Below are 19,287 nucleotides of genomic sequence, written 5' to 3'. Positions count from 1 at the left end.
TCTAAGACATTTCTTGCTCTTTGGAGAGTCTGAGTGTTTTCTCCTTCTGCAACTGGTTCGTATTGTGTTCGTAATACTAGCAGATGGGCTGCTTCCAAGCGTTGTTTTATAATAGTGATCAATCGATTAAAAATACATGGACCAAATGTTAAACCTATGATTAAGAGGATCAGGGGTCCTGCAATTGTGGACAACAAGGTAGTTATCCAAGGGGAGTGATCAAACATAGATTCATACCAACTTCGTTGCATTTCACGTTCCTTTTGTCGTTTTTCTAGTCCTTCCCTCAGCTTAGACATCGTATCTTTAACCACTCCTGTATGATCTGCGAAAACACAACACTCCTCCCGCAAAGCAGCACACAACCCTCCCTGTTGTAAGAACAGTAAGTCTAGTCCCCGTCTATTTTGTAGTACAACTTCCGATAGAGATTTTACAGATTTTTCTAGGGCCGTCATTGCTGTTTCTATTCTAGCCAAATCTTCATCCACAGCCTCTCTTAGGGATTGAAACCTGTGGTTTTGCTGTATGAGAGAGGATATCCCAGTTCCTGCCCCAACCGCTCCAATAGCCATAAGGGCTGCTACAGTAAATGTCGTGAAGGGTTCACGCCTTTGTAAATGATGAGACTGAGTGGTTTGATAGTCATATACATAATTTTCCGGATGATAGATAAGTCTTGGTACAATAATCACTTGGATACAATATTCAGTAGTCGCATTAAAGATTTTTAGAGACACACAAGGAGTAATGCCTGCCCGAGAACAAAGCCATTTGGCATTCTTAGCAGGCAATAACCATTCCGCTGCTGTAGTTTGTCCTTTCGGGTCTTTTTCAATAGTGTTACACAGGTGTCGTTTGTTGGTGGGGATGTTACCTATACACCTTCCCACCCCTGATATTTGCGACATGGTCAAACCTCGTTTATTTTCCTCATTCCACAAACATGGGGCTGGATTGGCACCAGTAAGTTTTGTAACCTCAGTCGGAATCCCAATTGCTTCATAAAAAGGTGGCCTGATGTCATAGCATAACCAACAGTGTTCGGTTATATTGGGGTTGGTAAAATTCAACACATGATAGCTAGCTTGTAATATGTTCCATAAGGGATTGACTCGTGGGGCAGGTGTTGAAACTTCCCCTTCTATTTGGGCATCCAGATTAGAGTTTATGGCTGAGACAACCCCAGGGGTAGAGGCAACTAAAGCTTTATCTTTCTTTATTTCTTTCGCTATAGCTGGGTTTGGTCCAATTCCAGATGGTTGGCTCTGTACTGGTTCTTTTTTTATTAAAATGTGTCCCCCCTTATCAGAGCGAGGGCCCGGTTGGTAGAGTCGCACCCCCCACATTTTCCCAAGAATCCATCCTAAGTCTCCCGGATTTGTGATGTTTAAATACAAAAACTTACAATCTCCCCTATCTGTTATTTCCCAGACTCTATCAATTTGCGGAGGTTGACATCCAAAGGGTCCCCAGGTTGCTGTTAAAAACTTGTCTTTTCCCCCTCCCGGGGCCCAGTAATTTGATATAGTCTCACAGCCCCAGTAGGCGCAATAAAAATGCCCTGGGTAATTACAATACGACTTCCCGGGATTTGAAGCTGGACAAAAGTAATATCCCATGAGTCTCTGGCAGGATTGTATGGGTACTAACTCACACAGATGTACTCGAAAACTGGGCGCGCCAGGAGTAATGAGAGTTCGTATTACCCGACCTGTATCAACCTGTTTCAGTGACCATTGAAAGGGCTGATGGCTGATGCTGGACCCCACGGCTGCTTTAACTATAGTAGGGGCAGATATTAGTAAAATTATCCAAATATGGAATGATGGTGGAAACCTCTGGGGAATACAAATCCGTATATGCGCCAATTCCCTTCTATCCCCACTTGGAAGTGTATTTTGTCTCCCATTAGCACTTGCCAAGAGATCAGACGACTCACGCTCCTGTTCTGACACAGCTCTGCTCCCACTGCCTACTCCGGTGCGTGAAGCAGCAGGGTTCTGCATCTTCTTCGCAGCAGTTGTGTTTCTCAGGGGCGAGTTCTCAGTCTGTCATGAGGCTCCTCAATCCTCAGTTTTCACAGAGGGGTATACTGGCAGTTGTGCTACGTGAGAATATAAAACACTTGTAGGGTTAGATTCAAGAGGGGATATGTGGTGTAGTGTGGGCTGCCCCTTCCAATATTCCCTCCAATTTTAGGGCTTATTTGTTTTCGGTCCCTTCCCTTTCTGGGTTAAATCCACCAACAGTCCTTACTTGGAAAAATAATCTGTTTAGTTGATTCTCAAGCGAATCAAAGGTAGAGGTGATGTTCCTATATACGCCACAAGGGGGAAGTACAGCTCTACAATCTTCTACAAGTTAGTCTTCTCTAAAGAATTGCTCCAAAGTGGAGGGGTTAAAACCGTGTTCTCTCAGATATTCCCATTCATCCTCAAATATTTCCCAAGTTTGTGGAATTCCCAACCTCCTCCCACAGCGGATAGTAATTATTTCAACTCTTTCTAGTTCATAACCTGTCAGGAATCTACTTTCCCTACAAATCATGCAGTGCACATGACGAAGTACAGAATAACAAAACCACCTTACCCCACATTTTTGGCATTTACATTCCACCCAAGCATCATGTCTGTCGTAAGGATGACCCAGGCAAGGTATAATCCAAAAATTGTGATTTGGTACCAATATATCAGTTTCTACTTCACAGCAGAAAGGGAGGAATACAGGGTTACCAAGTATACGATATATACCAGAGCCTCCTGTTTGATGTGGTATCAGTCCTGTGATCCACGGAGCACAATTAGTATATATAAGAGTATTCTCAGATGATATTTGAAACCATCGATATAAACTACGCCTTACAGTCCCATCGGTATTCATTCATTCCTTCTTTTTCTTCAGTACGAATCTGAGGCTTCCTGGAGTCCCTGCTACTTCCCAGTTGTCGTCCCTTAGAGGTCCTTTGATCCGCGAGGCATGTGTCCACCCCCGTTCTGCAGTCCGGACAGCAGTTTCTGTAGTGATTAAAACAAGAAAAGGTCCTTCCCAATTGGGAGTGAGAGAGGTCTCTTTCCAAGTTTTTATTAACACCATATCCCCTGGTTTCACGGAATGCATGGATATGTCTAATGGAGGTCTTTGTGTCACCATTCCTTTTTTTCGCAGCTCTTCCCTCCTTTTCATTAATTGTATTATATATGGGTTGATGTTATTCTCATCTAGCACAGGGTGATTTGCCGGGCATTCCATGTCATATGGCATACCATATAACATTTCAAATGGTGATATTCCTGTGTCTGTTCGAGGCTGGGTTCTTATGTTTAGTAGGGCCATTGGCAAACATTTAACCCAAGACATTTTAGTTTCTGACATTAGTTTGGTCAATTGTTTCTTTATTTCTCCATTCATTCTTTCCACCTTGCCAGAACTTTGGGGGTGCCAGGGAGTATGATACTCCCATTTAGTTCCAAAAGGGGCTAATGTCTCCTGTACCACTTTAGATATGAAGTGAGGGCCTCTGTCTGAGTCTATAGTTTCAATGTTTCCATATCGTGGCATAATATGTTCCAGGATCACTTTTACCACCGTATTAGCTGTTGCCCGGGCTGTAGGAAAGGCCTCTACATAATGAGTGAGATGATCTACTAATACTAATAAATGTTTATAACGGCCCACCTTAGGGAGATCGGTGAAATCTACTTGGATTTTTGCAAACGGCCTATGTGCCAGGTCTCGTCCCCCTGGGATACGCTGCCTAAGATGCTGCTTGTTAATTTTCTGACATTTCACACAACTCCGTACTACTCCCTTAGCTACATTATAGACTCCAATACACATATATTTAATTGCAAAGTGATCAACTAGTGCTTGAGTACCCCAGTGTGTTTTACCATGCATGCCTTTCATTATTTTCCAGGTTAGTGCTTTAGGCAACACCCGTCGCCCATCAGGCAGCTCCCATCCCCCTGACTTTTCAATCACTCCCATTTCTTTGAGTTTCTCAGTTTCCTGTTTGGTAAACTGAGGTGTTAAAGTTTTCTCCTGTCCTTTATTCCCCCTTAAGTCAGTTAATAAGGCTGCAGCTTTAGCCTCTTGGTCAGCTAAGTTATTTCCCCGTATTTCAGGACTCATTCCTTTCTGATGTCCCCTAATATGCACCACTGCTATTTGCTCAGGTCCTCTTATAGCTTGTAGAGTCCTTATAATAAGTTCCTCATGAATTAATCCCTTCCCCTGTGAGTTAATAAGTCCCCTTTCCTCCCAGATTTTTCCAAAAGTGTGTATAACTCCATATGCATACTTTGAATCCGTAAATATTGTGCCTCTTTTCTCTCTCAGAAGTTCTAATGCTCGTAGTACTGCATACAATTCACATGCCTGTGCTGACCAGGTAGGGTTAAGGGATCCAGATTCTATTAATCTCAGTCCTTTACCATCCACTACAGCATATCCTGATCTCCTCTTCCCTTCTATAACTCGGGAAGAGCCATCTACAAATAATTTCTCTCCTTCTTCTAATTCTGTTTCCTCCAAATCTGGTCTGAGTTTAGTTTGTTCTTCGATTGCCTGAAGACAATCATGGGTTAAATCCTCTTCAGGACTCCCATATAAAAACTGTGCTGGATTCTGCAAGTTAGTTGTTCCTATTTCCAATGAGGGAGAATTTATTAATATTCCCTCATATTTCAGGAGTCTGGCATCAGTAATCCACTTTTCAGCTTTCTGTTGAAGCACCCCCCAAATATTATGGGGGGTATAAACTTTCAATTCTCCTCCAAATGTTATTTTGTTTGCTTCTTCTATAATTAGTGCAGCAGCTACCACCGCCTGCAAACACGTAGGCCACCCTCTGCTAACCGGATCCAGTAATTTAGAAATATATCCCACAGGCTTTTTCTTTCCCGCCCATTCCTGAGTTAAAACTCCATATGCTGTCCCATTATCCATGGCCACAAACAGATAAAAAGGTCTCTTTACATCAGGTAAACTTAAAACGGGAGCATTCACCAAATCAGTTTTAAGGCACTCTAATTTTTCCTCATCTTCCGGAGTCCATTTTAAGGATCCACCCGTAGTCAGTTTTTGGTATAAAAATCTCACCTTGGAACTATAGTTTTCGATCCACTGTCTGCAGTATCCAAACAATCCCAACAACTGTCTCACCTGTCGCTTACTACTGGGAGCTTTCAGTGACAGAATTCCATTAACTCTCTCCGGATCCAGTTTCTTAGTACCCTTGTGGATCCAATGACCCAGGTATTTCACCTCCTGTTCCACAAATTGTAACTTAGATTTAGAAACCTTCAGACCCTGAATACTCAAAAAGTTTAGCATTCTAACAGTTTCTTTCCTCACCACTTCCTGGTCTTTCCCTGCTAGTAACAAATCATCTACATATTGAAGCAATATTACCCCCTCAGGTAACTGATATTCTCTAAAGATTCGCTCTAAAGCTTGTCCAAATAGGTTAGGTGACTCAGTGAAGCCCTGGGGCAGCACACACCACCTAAGTTGCTGCTTCCTGAATGTATCAGGATCTTCCCACTCAAACGCAAAATAATCTCTGCAATTCTCCTTGAGGGGACATGTCCAAAATGCGTCTTTAAAATCTATTACACTGTACCACTGATACTCAGGGCTCAATTGACTTAGTAAAGTATGGGGGTTTGCAACTACTGGAAATCTACTTACAGTCCTTTTATTAATTTCCCTTAGGTCATGTACTAACCGATAACTTCCATCTGCCTTCTTAACTGGCAGGATGGGAGTATTAAAAGGGGACATACAGGGCTCAAGCAACCCCCGTTTTAATAATCGGTCGATTTCAGGTTTCAGCCCTTTCCTGCTTTCGCTAGGTAAGGGATATTGCTTGATTCTTACAGGAATCTCCGGGTTTTTAATAGTAACTTCAAATGGTTCAATATCTAGTTTTCCCACAGTCTCCGGAGTGTACCAGACTTCAGGGTTAATCTGTTTCTCGTCCACCTCTGTAAGGGGACACAGTTTAATTTTCAATTCTCTTTCTTCAACTTCTAATTTTATTCCCAACTCCACGATCAAATCTCTCCCTAACAGATTATATTCAGCCTCAGGCAACAGTAACAGTGTCCCAGTCCCATATTTACAATTTGACTCTATCAATACACTCTTTATAACGGGGACCTTGAAAGGCTCCCCTTTCGCTCCAACCACACTAACCTTTTCTCCTGATATTTCACATCCAGGTGGCAAAAATTGTATAGTAGACCTTTCAGCTCCAGTATCCACTAAAAAGGTCACCTCCTGGTGCTGGGGACCCACTTTCAGAGTTATCAAGGGCTCTTTTTTACCTGGAGTCTCCAGCGCGAAGAGCCCCTGACTCCCCTATTCCTCCTTAAATTCCTTCTCATCTTGAATCCGTTTCCTACATTCCCTCCTTATATGTCCTCTCTTTCCACAATAGTGCATTTTGTTCTACACGAGCTATGAATATTTCAGTTTTTCCTCTTGCTTTGGAATGCAAAGAGATACTGAATTATCAAAATCTGCCACGGGGCAGCAGATCTGAATTTCAATCAATTTTGCTAAATACCCGGCAATGAAAGGTTTTTTAAAGGCTCTATTCAATATTTTTCACGTGCAAGGAAACGTGATCTCGAGGCTTCGAGATCATCAAGCAATGAGTTTGGAGCCCGAGAGCTGTAATCACCAGCTGCTCCACATCACTGACAACCCGGAGCGGGGGCACCATCGGCACCTCCCCGCTCCCGCTCCGCCCGTGGAGCAGCTTCCTTGGAACCAGCAGGAGAAAGTTCTTTCACCTGCCCAGCTAAAACACAGGGACAGAACGAGCTGCACCCAGAGAGACACCAACCAAGCTTTTCCAAACACCCCTGAAAAGGCAGGAGTGGCTCGGAGCCCGTGCTGGGGCACTGCCCATCTGTGCTCCCTCGGGACCGGCTCCAAAATGTCTGGATCGGGACAGCACCTGTACTGGGTGAAAACCCGCAATGGATTTTTTTCTGGAGTCTGGAATGGGGGGAAACCCAGACTGGATTTTTTTCTGGGGTCTGGAATGAGGGAAAACCCAGACTGAATTCTGATTGGAATTTCAGAATGGGGGGAAACCCAGACCAGATCATGGACAGAATCTGGAATGAGCTTTGTCCCTGTGTTCAGGCATAGCATAGCCCTTCTTTGCTCTCCAGGTACTGCTTCTGAAAGGTCCAGGTGAAAAAAGCTGAGAAGTGAAAATTGATTTCTCAAAAATTGTTTTCTCAAAAAACCCATCCCATAAATCTGCCATTCTCTGTATCCAGCAGTCCCAGGACCAGAGGATGCAGAAGCTGTTAGCTGGGACCGTGGGGCAAGGAAGGAATAAACAGAAGTTGTGTTTCCAGGTACCCAGGGGACAGTGAAATTGTGTGTAAAATACTGAAAAGTGGCTGTTTTCAGAATTTGGGACCAGCACCTGGAGCCTGAGAGCGTGTCATTGGCAGCAGATATCTGAAAATAACCAGGAGAAGATGGGGATTCCAGGGGTTTTCTTTCAGAGCGTCAGTCAAAAGCTTTGAAGGGATAAGGATCATAAAGAGATGTGAAGTGAGGTACGAAAGAGTGCTGGTTGTAAAAACCTGCCCAGTGATACTTATCAGCTCTGTTTGGATTGGCCTCCTTTGGGATCAGTCTGACACCATCAAGAATTACCTTGCTAAGGCAGGATCTCAGAAGAAAAACCTCTTCCAATTACATTGAAAGATTTGGGGTTTTACTCCTGTGTTTAAACACTGTCTTTGTCACTGCCTTGGAGACTGGTAGAAGTGTTCCACTTGACTGTGCTGTCAGGCAGCTCTAGATGGATGTTGCTCCTTTAATTGGTGATGCTGTGCTGGCATGGAGGAAGGAATTAGGGTCAGTTTAGTAATTTATTTTAGGAGTGTAAAATCCGTGTCTCTGCAGTGCCAGTACAGTCAGTGGGGCACACAGAGTGCTGCTGTTTGGCTGGGATGGATCAATTTGTGTGTGCTACAAACCAAACCAACCTGTCCAATGCACCTCCTGCTCATCCCCGAGGTAGTGGTGTGTCCCACATTTCCTATGGACACCAAGGAAGTGGAGCCTCAGATATTCCCAGGTGTGTGTGAAAGTAGAGGCAGAGCAAGAGGGTCAGGCTTGTTTCCTCTCACAAACCTAGTCCATGGAAAAATGCTCCAGTGAGCTTGGGGAAACCCTGAGCAGGGACCAGATCTCCATCCTTGGATGCATTCAAAGCTTGGCTGGACCAGCCCTCAGCAACCTGCTGTCCTTTTGGCTATGGTTAGACCAGGTAAACTGCAACCAGTGCCATGCCATGCTTGTAATTCCAGAGACAGGAACAGCTCAGGTTTCCAGAATTCCAGTGCTTAGTCTGGTCTCCATGTCTATGCAAGGTAAATACATATTTTTCCATTAAAGAGGAAAAAATTAAACTTTGTGGCACATTTTATTTTACCTCGAATGCTGTGGGAGAGGACTTGAGAGCCAAGTCACACTTGTAGGCATCTCAGTTCAATCTGTGTCTTGACAGTCAGGGCAAAGCTGGTGCAGTTGGTGTGAAAGGAGAGTGACCACTGAGCACAAACAAGGGTGTTTATTGAAGGGTTTACACACCAGCCACCTCCTGCATCTGTGAAGTGCAGCTGCCTCTGGTTTTACAGACCCCTAGCCCTATCATGGAGTGAGTGTTTTATCCAGCAGTCAGTCCTGCAGCCCTTGGCTCAGCCAGGGAGCCATGGCACTGGTAACCATGGCACCCTGCTCTTTGCATTTAGCAGCCTCCTCACACTTCGGGTTGTGCTGGCCTGAAAAAGCCAAACCAGGATCAGATCCCTGTCTCTTGTCTTTCTGAGGGCTCTGGGGTGCGTGGAGCAGTTGTTTTGGCAGCAGGCAGTGTTTGTGAGGAAGGCAGAGGCTGTTTGGGGATCAGTGCAGTGCTGTCCAGAGCAGTTGTTTTGGCAGCAGGCAGTGTTTGTGAGGAAGGCAGAGGCTGTTTGGTGATCAGTGCAGTGCTGTCCAACACAGAAGTCCCTGCTGTGCCCTCGTGCTCTTCCCTGGTATTTTGGGTGTCCCTGGGGAGGGATTGGCTGCTGGGAGCTGGGAAGCTCCCCCAGGCCCTGTGTGTGCTGTGCCATCTGGCAGCAAACATTGACTTCTCAGTGCCATCCCCAGGGATGAGTTTATTTTATCCACCCGTGGCTTTCCATTAAAGACACATCAATCCCCCTCCCAGGAGGATGCCCTGATGGCTGGGTTATCCACTCTTACACACACATGCTCTGCTCCTCACAGATTTTGGGAATGGCTTGTTTTGTTTTTACAGCGTGGAGGGGATTTCTCAGCTCTCAGTCTCCCCTGTCCTCACACAGATGCCATCCAGGCATCTCCCTTGGAGGTGAAAAATACAGCTGAAACCTCTTGGACTGGTTAGGGAGTTGCAAAAATCTTTCATGTCTTCGTGGCAGATTTATCACCGAGCTGTCACGTAAAAAGGGAGGTGCTGGTGGCTGTGCTTTGAAAGAAATGCTTAGTTACAAAAAGGGGAAAGAAAAAAAAGGCGCGAAGGAGGCTTTGACAGACCCAGCTGTCCCAGTGTGGGAGAGGAGACAGCTCTGCCCGGCCCCAAGGAGGGTGTGAATGGTGGATTAGTGACAGCAGCTCCCACTCTTGCTTGGGTCTTCCTGTGTGGGATGGTTCACAGAGCCCCTTCCTGGGGGCCTGTGAGTCACATGGATCATCTCAGAGCCGTCCTGGCACCGTGCAAAATTCTCCTGCTGCTTTTTCGGGGGGTGCTGGTGCCCAGGTGAGAGCTGAAAATAGGATATGGCGTGGAAATGAGGGCAACTTTGCTATTAATGAAAACCAGAAGGGTTTCTTGGGGGGAAAAAAAATTAGCAATGCCAATTATAGGTTGAGATGCGACTTTTCCTCTGTGTTTCTCGGTGGAGAGATTTAATGAAGATTAGTTGTTAATTTTGCTCTTCCTGCAGAGACATTCTCTTCCCACAGTAAAGTGAGACCCAAATTAGGTTGTTTATCAGGGACTGACATTTTTTTTGGAAGTGACTGATGAAGACCTTGCTTAAGGCTGTTAATAGTTTTTTATATTTTTTTAGCTGAAAACTTTAGGAGCCTTCCTAAAAAAAGCAAATACCTGGCACATGGAAGGAGCCCGTTGAGGAATCGCTTTGAGACAAGAAAATATTCCATGCTGCTCTGTTCTGATCCAAGTTTAGCTTGTGCCTCCACTCATTGCCTGGATACATCTCAACTTGCTTTTTTTTTAACCAAACTGGATTGCTGGAGCAAAATGAAGCATAAAGCCCCAACCTAATGTTTGCAAAATGCCCTAATTTTGGTTAAAGAGCAGCTATTTTCCTTGAGCCTGTGCCTGCCACGGGCTGACAGAAATCAGATCTTCCCTGGGAATTGCCTTAATGAAGTTGAACGTTTCCCTTAACAAGAGAGAAATAACTGTATTGGTGGATGGCATTAGACTGAAAAATAGACCTTTTGGTTTTTTAGTAACAAAAATACCATTTCCTTAAGCTTTGCCTTACCCCAAGTACGTAGAGATGAGTCAGAAGGCTCTGGAAGACACGTGTTGGCACGGAATGGCACAGATCTTTGGGAGCTGGGCTATCCTGGATGCTGGAGTGCATTTCTGATGGAATTACACATTGCTCCTCTATAAATACCCAGAGTCTTTGTGGTGATTAGTGCTTTTCAGAGAATAAGGAGTGAATTAATACCCATTAAGTTGCATTACAGAAATAGAACCACTTTCACAGCGTTGGAGGCTGCTTTGCCAACAACGCTGTGCTGGGGACTGGGAACAGTTTCAAGCTACTTAGAATTAATGAATAAGAATTATTATGTATAAACATCATCTTTTTTGGTATTATTTAAGAGGATGGTTCTGGCAGTCTTGCTGATGTTGAGCTATAACAAGATAGGTATTAACAATTTTGACATTAATTATATAACATCCCATTTGTCACTTTTTTTTTTAAAGGAACATTTTACCCACCTTTAAGCTAATGAGTTGTGGAATTCCACAGTGATTGATGCCTGTTTAGGCTCATAATTCAGCATTTCTACCGTGTGAGATCACTTGGTATGAGGCAAAGGAGAACTGTGCCTGTTCTTAGGTGGTACCAAGAATGCAGAAAGGTTAATGTAACATTGCCCAGTGACAGAAAGAAGTAATTTCCATATCTCTGTTTATGTGCAGCATTTTCTTGGCTTGCCCTGTAAAACACGGCTGTCAAAAGTATTTACATTATGACTCTACCTGACAAGTCACATAACTGAGGTAACTTTATTTTTTTTAAACATACTAAATCCTACAATGAGTTAGCATTGAAACAGTTGTATTAGTTATAATGGTTATTCTCAAATATATTCTCAAGTTACAGTAGTTGTATTTTCCAAGTGTTCTGCATTTTGCTCACTGCACGTTGTCACCAGAGACTGGCAATGAGGGGTTTTCTGGAAGAGCCCTGAAACAGAAGAACACAGATCTTTAAACTGTGTTTCTTCCCTTTTTAAAGACCCTGTGTTGTAAGGACATCTGCGTAGCACTGAAAAAACTAGGAAGAACAGCATACTTTGAGGATGAACAGTGTATCCATTGATCCTGGAAATGGTCAGAAGGGAAGGATGAACCCCTGGATTGACTTCAGTGTGCTGGCCTGGGGACATCACTGTGCCCACAAGGTTTATGTTCTAGATGGAAACCTGCAGGTGTTGGAAAGCCAGCAGGAATCAGGCAGTGCTGGTGGGCAGAGCCCTGGCAGATTCCTGGGGAGCAGGAGTGTGGGGCAGGAGCCATTTCCCTGGGATAACCTGCTGAGGTTGTTGGGCACGCCCGAGTTCCACAGATCAAGAACAGGTTGCACTTCCTGACATCAGCAAGTGCTTCCTTAGCAGAGGTGCAGGATTTCAGTCAGGTTAAAACACTGGTATCATTAATATCTCATTTTCCACTGGAAGCTGTTCCAGTATCCAGACCAGCAGGTAACCTCTGAACTTGGTGTCCCCAGGCTGGCAGCAGTGAAGGGAATCCCCTGTACCACTGGACTTGGCCCTTTGCTGGGGGGACACCCAGACATGTCATTCAGACCCATTTCTTATTCCCACCTTTCCCAGGCTTTCACTGGATCGTGTGTGTCCATTGATTCCTGTGCCTGTGACACCATCTTTGTATTTCCTGTCAGTTCTGAGCAAGAGAAGGTGAAGCCCCAACCCTGCCAAGCACATTTGCATCGCCCTTTGTGAGCAGTGTTTTGATCTTTACTGCCCCAAACAAACAGTGTCACGTTTTCCTCTTGCTCTCTCACTGCAAGGAAGAAGCAGAACAAGGGGAAGAACAGAGCTGGATTTCTCCTTCCCTTTGCTCTGTTCAGCCCTGCCTGTGATTGCTGGGTATCACCTCGTGCTGTTTTGTAGCAACACACAGAAAGAAAGCTTTTCCTTTTGATTAAACGCCAACAAAGCCCCAGGATGGCAGAGCACAGAAAGAGCAGCTGACAGCCCTTTTATATTCCTGTGCAGACACAAACAGGGGCACAGATCTTCCCCGAGCAGGGTTTGCTCCAGACAAATCATCTGAGAGCAGACCCAACCCGTGCTGCCGAGGCTTAATTAATTCTATTAAAAATACTAATTTAATTACCGACCAAAATTAATGAGGGGAACGACCTCCCGCCACCTGCTGTGGGAAATTGTTTGTGGGAAGGCTCAGGCAGTTTTTAAATGCTGGTCGGGAGTTTGGGTGTGTTATTTTCTGTGTGTATTTTCTGAGTCCCCAGGGATGCTTTGCTGCCCTGTGGTTTGGGATGGCATTGACTATCCAGGGATCAGCCTCCTGGATCCTCTCCTGTCCCAGGGACAAGAGCTGGCCCTGCCACCACTAGAGGACACCCTCGCATTTAGGATGTAGATCTTGCCTTACATCATCCCAGCCGGGGTGAAGCAGGTGTGTCTGCTGGGAGGCTTCAGAACACGCTGAGCACACTCGAGGACTGTTTTAAAAGGGGGTTAGTGCTTGGATATGAAGCTATTTATTGAGGACAACTTCAAAACCTATTGGGGCCTCAAATGAATTAAATGTTCCCTATCTTAGCCCAGGTAGTTATTTTTATTTTTGTTTTCCTTAAAATACTGAGCGGTATCTGAAATATTTCTTGTTTTCTCAGGGTTTACACAATTAAGGTGTTTGGAAATCGTTCTGTATCCAGTTAGAGTTGCTTTAATGATGCTGAAGGAAACTTAGGGAGGTTTTCAAAATATTCAGCATTGACCTGCTCCTGCAGCAGCTGAAATGCTCTGCTGAGGAGGGGCAGAGCTGGGCAGCTCTAATTGTAAAATCAGCCTCTCTGTCCCTCCTCCCCTGGTGCTGAAGCAAGAGCAATTCCAGGGCAGTGCAAAATAAAAATAGCCTGAATTTTAACACAGGGTTACGGGGCTTGTGTTACTGTAGCCTGTAATTTGTGGGAAGCAAAATGTAAAGGTTTGCAGAGGGCACCAGGCAGCAATACATCCAGCTGAATCAGATCTTACCTGGGGGACAGAACCTGAGCTAGAGAGGAATAAATATCCTGGAGCTTGGAAAGAGGGAGATGCAGCAGAAGCCGGGGCAGCGATTCAGGAGAGCCTGGACACCAGGGCTGGCAGGAATGGCCCCAGGGAGAGAGATGTGGAGTGCTCTCTGAGGAGCTCAGGGGATAATTGGGTGCTGTCGAGTGAACAAAGCACTGGCAAATCATGTCTGTAAATCTGCAGCTTGGGCAAGGAGCTTGGAAAACAAACCCTCCAAGAGGGACGGCTGAGGATTGAAAACAGGCAGGGAGAGCTTGTACAGGAGGGGCCATATCAGAGGTGGTGCTGCTCGTGGTCCCCTGTGATCCTGACCAGGAGAAACAGCATTCCTGGGTGGAGCAGAGGGCAGGTCTCCAGTGGGCCTCGCTGGGAGAGGGGTCTTGCAGTTTGTTTTAGGGAAAAGAACAATGTAATGCGTGTTTGTGGTTAATGAGTGATGTGGCTGAAGAAAGCAACAAGTCTTGGTTGCCTTGGGAGAAGTTCATTTTTCCTGTTGATAATTGATCACCCTTCACAGCCAGAAATACGTGTTGGGTATCTTCTGTTTTGGATATTGGGATTAACTGTCTACATCTAAGGCTGTAGGTCTTGGAACAGATCCTGCTGGGCTCCACTTCCAGGAACACAGGAACAAACTGTCCACATCAAGTCTAAAAAAAAAAAAACACCCAACATTTCCCAGAATCTGAGCACCTTGAGATATTCCTGCAGGACCGTGGGTTGCATTGTGTCAGCACCCCAAAGACAGCGCAGTGTTGTGTTTGTTGTGTGGATTGTCACGTTCCCAGATCCCCGAGTGACTGAGCTTTCTCCGCGTGAAAAATCGTGAAATGCACATTTTTGCAGCCCAACTCTGTCACTGAGAAAAGCCATGAATAATTCTGAGGCAGGAACAGACCTGAGGACTCTGCAGTCTGCTCACAAGCAGCAGAAGTTTCCCTGAATAAATAATTGTTTGGGAATCAGCCAGGCCATTCCACTTGTTCCCACATCCTTCTCAGAAGAGGAGTTTGGCCTACAGGGAAACTACTCACAGGTACAGGCTTTCGGAACACTCTTTGGATGGAATATTTAAGGGAATGAAAACAAGATATTATGTACTGAGCAGTGAACAAGAGAGAGCAAAATGCAGCTCTTTGGTGGCGGACCATTAAGGTGCAGTTGTGCTGTCAGAGCAGGGAGGATGAATGCAGATGCACCTCTGGGGCCACTCTTATTTCCTTGCAGTGTTTCACAGGTGTGAGGGAGCTGCTCCTGGCAGAGCATTCCAGAGGAATGCCTGGCATTGCTCTCTTGGCTGCTGTCCCACCACTGTGGCCAGGCTATGGCACGTCCAGGAGAGAGAATAGTGAGCTCAAAGTATTTGGCACTGCAAAAATTCATGGCTGGTGGATCAGCCTCAGCTTTCTTCCAGCTTACAAACAGAGCAAAGCTATTCCCTAGGACTGCTCCAGTGGAAGAGGGAAGCATAAAAGGGAAAAGATGTCATTTCGGCCTTGTATCCTGAGTTTCATCAGCTCTTTGTGTGGGGCCACCAAGAATCCCACCCTCTCCAGAACTGAGCAGGGGGTCTTTAAAGCAGGCTAATGCTAAGGAAGCAGTGCTGTGTGTATGAAACCCTTCAGTGGGTGAACAGCAGTGAGTTCCCCAGAAATGGGGAATGCCCTGAGGAGGCTGCCTGTGGGACATAATACCAAAAGCAGGGCACGTGACAGAGCCTGAATTGCTCCCTGGAACAGCCCTTCTCCCTCTGCAGACAGCAGGCACACTGCTCTGGTGGAGGGTGTCCAGGGGCACTGGTCTCCTCAGGTGTGCTCTGGGGCTCTGTGTCCAGCAGGGTGCAAGGGGCTGTGTTTGGGGGGCTGGCAGAGAGCCCCAAATATCCCCCTTTGCTCTGGGTGTCACACAGGGTTTGCAGAGCTGCTGCTTGGAGGAGTCACCTTTTCCTTCTGGGGCCAGGCAGGAAAATGCTTCTGTCATTTGTGTTACTGTGCAGAGAAAAGAAGAAGTTGTGCTGCAGAATCCCTGCTGTCAGTGGGGAAAAGTGGCAGTGAGTTGTGTTCCTGGAATGGCACAAGGTGACACCAGCTGGGGTGTCACCTTTGTCCAGTGAGATCACCCCACTTAAAGTTTGGGCACATCCTGATTCCGTGGCATGGGGAGGAACAGGATGAACAGGAGAGCACCATCAGGTCCCAGTCCAAGTTTGTTCTGCTTTGAGGCTGCATTATTTCCAGTACTTCTGGAGGAATTTTGGTAGATGTTTAACATATGTAAACATGCTGGGCTCCCACAGGTCCTCTGAGGTGCAGTGCTTTGGGGGAGTTGTGTTGCCACAAATCTGTTGAGTTTTACTTCATCCCTGATTTTTTTTCCAGTCATTCCTGAGGAAAAAAAAAGTACCATGCTGAGTGCACCCTGTAGTGATTTTGTGCCCAAGGATGAACCCTGCACACCTTTGTTCCTCCAAGCACTGGTTCTACTGAGCAGCCCCCCAGAGCTCCCAGCCAGGTGTGTTGAAGTCCTTCTTTCCATTTTACACGTGCATTTGTGAGCAAATGACCACAGGCTTCATGGCCCCAGCTTTGCCTCCCAAATTACACTCTATTAATCTTCATTTCTAAAACAAAAATCATACCTGGTGCCTCAGGCAAGGTTCCTCTCAGTGCAGTTTCCCTACTGAGCTGAACAGCAGGTGTAAAACAAAAGGGTTTTGTTGTACTAAGAAAGCAGAGAGTAAAATGCTTTATCTTCTGTTGGCTGCTCCATCAGTTGAACAGGTGTCAGTGTTCAATTATTGCAGGGAACCCATTCCTTTGGATCCCGGGTAGTGAAAGACAGCCAGGAGGTAAGAGAAGAACATACCACGGTCTTTAGGTCCTGTCATCTGCCAAAGGTTTCCAAAACACCAAGAATTCAGCTCAGTCCTTTCTGGTGAAGGGGAGTGAATTGCTGGAGGTCCAGCTCCTGGAGGAGCTTCAGGGTGTTAACCCAGCTCCACTCCGTCTGTCCCTGTGAAATTATGGCCAGAGTTCCTCCTCAGATAGCTTTATATTTGTATTTCTATTAAATATTTATTGTTCCTCCTCCTGCAAGGAGCCATTATGTGGTAGACATGCTATATATTTTCATATTCCTATTTTTCTCCTGGTTTACATGTGCTAGTACCCGAAATAAACACGCTCAATCATAAAACAAAATCTAATTTCCACGGTTGGTTGAGCATTTTCTTTCCTGAGGTTTGATACAATTAGCATTTTTTATTTCCAAAACATGGTAATTTCCTTGAAAATGAAGGGAAAGTAAAGAGAAACAGGGCAGATATTTCCAAGGCAGTGCAGAAACATGGTAGTAACAGCAATGCTGTGCCCTAGGATGCCTCTGTCTGTGAGTACCTTAAAATGCAGGACATCCATTAATTATAAATGCACAGGCCCAGCATCAAAAGGAGGGGTTGAAGAGAGCTCAGAGCAGGAGCAGAAGGCAGGAATTGCAAAAGAGAGGTGAGAGGGGGATGTAGAGGCAGGGTGGTTTTGCATGGTTGGATTGCTGATTAAAGCTCATCCTCAGCGGGGCAACTCCTGGAAATGAACTTGGCAAGTGAGACTGTCCCGGCTCTTCCAAGTGCAGCAGCTTCAGGGGCTCATTTTCAGGGAATGTCCCCAAGCTGATGAAGTGCTGGTGGCTTTTCCACGTTTCCGTGTGCTAATTCACATGGAAACACAGGGGTGTGAGATTCAGTTGGGTTGCAGCTTTTACTGCAAATTTAATCACAAATGTAAAGTAAGCAAGTACATCTCCCAGGTAATGAACTCCAAACCTAGCACTGGGTTGTCTTGGTGGAATGTTTCTTGCCCAGATTTATCCCATGTACTCATTAAACTGATCTAAATGTTCTTTTAGAACCCATAGATTTTTTTACTGCCCTATTAAATCTAAATTAAATGCTTTTTGAGGCATTTATAGTGCTATCATTCGCTCCAGCAGGGAATATGCAAAAGAAATGCTTTAAAACAAATCAGGGTGTATTCCTAGGAACTCTTAAATAAAGGCAGGGAAAAGCCAGGACTGCACTGGGTATCACTGCAGGTGATGTACGTGAGGAGCTCTGCTGTTTGATTTTGGGTCTGCTGATTAAAAAATTAAAATCTAAATTAGATTTGGATGGGAGCCATGAGCAGCTCCATCTGTACAGGGGTACTGGCAAACAGGGTTCAGACTGTGTTTGGGGTGTTCTAGGTGTGGTTGATCTCCCAACCCCACCCTTGTCAGGTCTCTGGTGGCACTGGAGAAGGTGCCCAGTGACTCTGTGCCTCTGCCCCTTGCTGCTTGGAGCTTCCTTTCCCAGTGGGAATGCTCAGACCTGGTGTTGCTGTTGCTGCCAACTCAGATCTTTCCACGGTGTAAGAAAGAACCCGAATTCCAAGAGCTGTAACCTGCTGCTGTTTCCACGGGATTGGAAAGTTTCTGTACACCAGATTGAGGATGTTCTCACCTTTGGGATTCTAGCTGGGGCTGTCCCCCCTCCTGCATTCAGGATGGGGGGACAGGAGCTTTGCACTGCTGCAGGTAACTTTTTACAGTGTATTGGAGACTTTGTCCTGCTCAGAAAATCCCCAAGGATATAAATCCTGTCCCTCCCAAAATCACAGTGAGATTAGGATGTCACAGGTGATGTCCTTTGCCTTTGGGCCTCTGACAGAACTGCCTGAATTATTAAAAATAAAAGAGAAAGAAAAGCCAAATGGAAGGCGGCAGCAGCAGCACAACCTGCTCATTTCATTGGCAGCCAGGGCTGAATTGGTGCTTGGACTTATTTGCTTTTACACCACAGCAACAAACACCTCGGCCCTGCCCTTGTCATTCCAGTGCTGAGGTTTCATTTCAAACCCCCTTTTTTTCAGTTTCGTTTTAAACCTGCTTTCCTTCTCCCTGAGTGGATGCAGAGTTCTCCCTGATAACACCATGGGGGTTGCTATGGCTACAGCTTCTCACTGGGGAGCTGGAGAGCGGGAAAAGGAGAAAAAGGACTCCCAAACTCCTGTTGGATGTTCTTAGGAAAAGCAGGCAGCCATGGATATATGGATCAGCTCCCTGCTGCTGGGAGGCTGTATTCCTGCAGCCTTTGGTTGCTCCATCAGTATCCAGCTTGTGTCACACAGTCAGGAACCAGGAATGTGGTGGGTATTTGAGAGTTCTCCAGACCTGGAGCAGAACTCGTGGTGTTGCTGCTGTTCTGGTTCACATATTCCATTCTTCCACATCTTTTTGTCTTCCTTCTTGCTCTCCTGGACTCCATGGAGTTTTGAAGTATAGGTAGTTCAGTATCTTTGGCTGTTATCTCCTCAGCAGTTAAATTTGGGGTTATGGAAATTCCTGAAACCAGAGTATGAGGATTAGGATTTGAGGGTATTTTTTTAAGTATTTAATATATTTCTGGGAATTAAGGCATTTTAGGGAGGGGGGGAAATAGGCACAAAATCTCTAAGAGATCATCTCTGTCTCACTGATTTCCAGTGATACAGTGATTGTGCTCTCAAGGTATTTGAAAAAATATCTGTAATTCCTTTAGAAAGTTCAGAGCACGTGGTGCATTCACAGATTTTTATTGTCATATATTCTTGTTGTTCCTAGTTTTTAGTGTTCTATATTTAATTTTGCTGGCTG

At 45.4% G+C, this 19,287-nt stretch overlaps 1 long non-coding RNA gene across 1 annotated transcript in view; it reads left to right on the top strand.

The window, feature by feature from the left end:
- Positions 1 to 12,934: 12,934 nt before the first annotated feature.
- The window catches only part of LOC126639605 (uncharacterized), a 55,514-nt gene continuing 49,161 nt past the window's right edge, over positions 12,935 to 19,287 (top strand). The window contains exon 1 of the long non-coding RNA XR_007628847.1: positions 12,935 to 12,997. This is a non-coding gene — a long non-coding RNA (uncharacterized LOC126639605). The remainder of the gene's footprint in view (positions 12,998 to 19,287) is intronic.

The sequence above is a fragment of the Myiozetetes cayanensis genome, unplaced genomic scaffold (assembly GCF_022539395.1).
Source record: "Myiozetetes cayanensis isolate MyiCay16 unplaced genomic scaffold, myiCay2020 scf2-11, whole genome shotgun sequence".
In the NCBI taxonomy this organism is placed as follows: domain Eukaryota; kingdom Metazoa; phylum Chordata; class Aves; order Passeriformes; family Tyrannidae; genus Myiozetetes; species Myiozetetes cayanensis.
The sequence above is the reverse complement of the archived record's forward strand: the minus strand, read 5'-3'. Positions and strand labels throughout refer to the sequence as shown.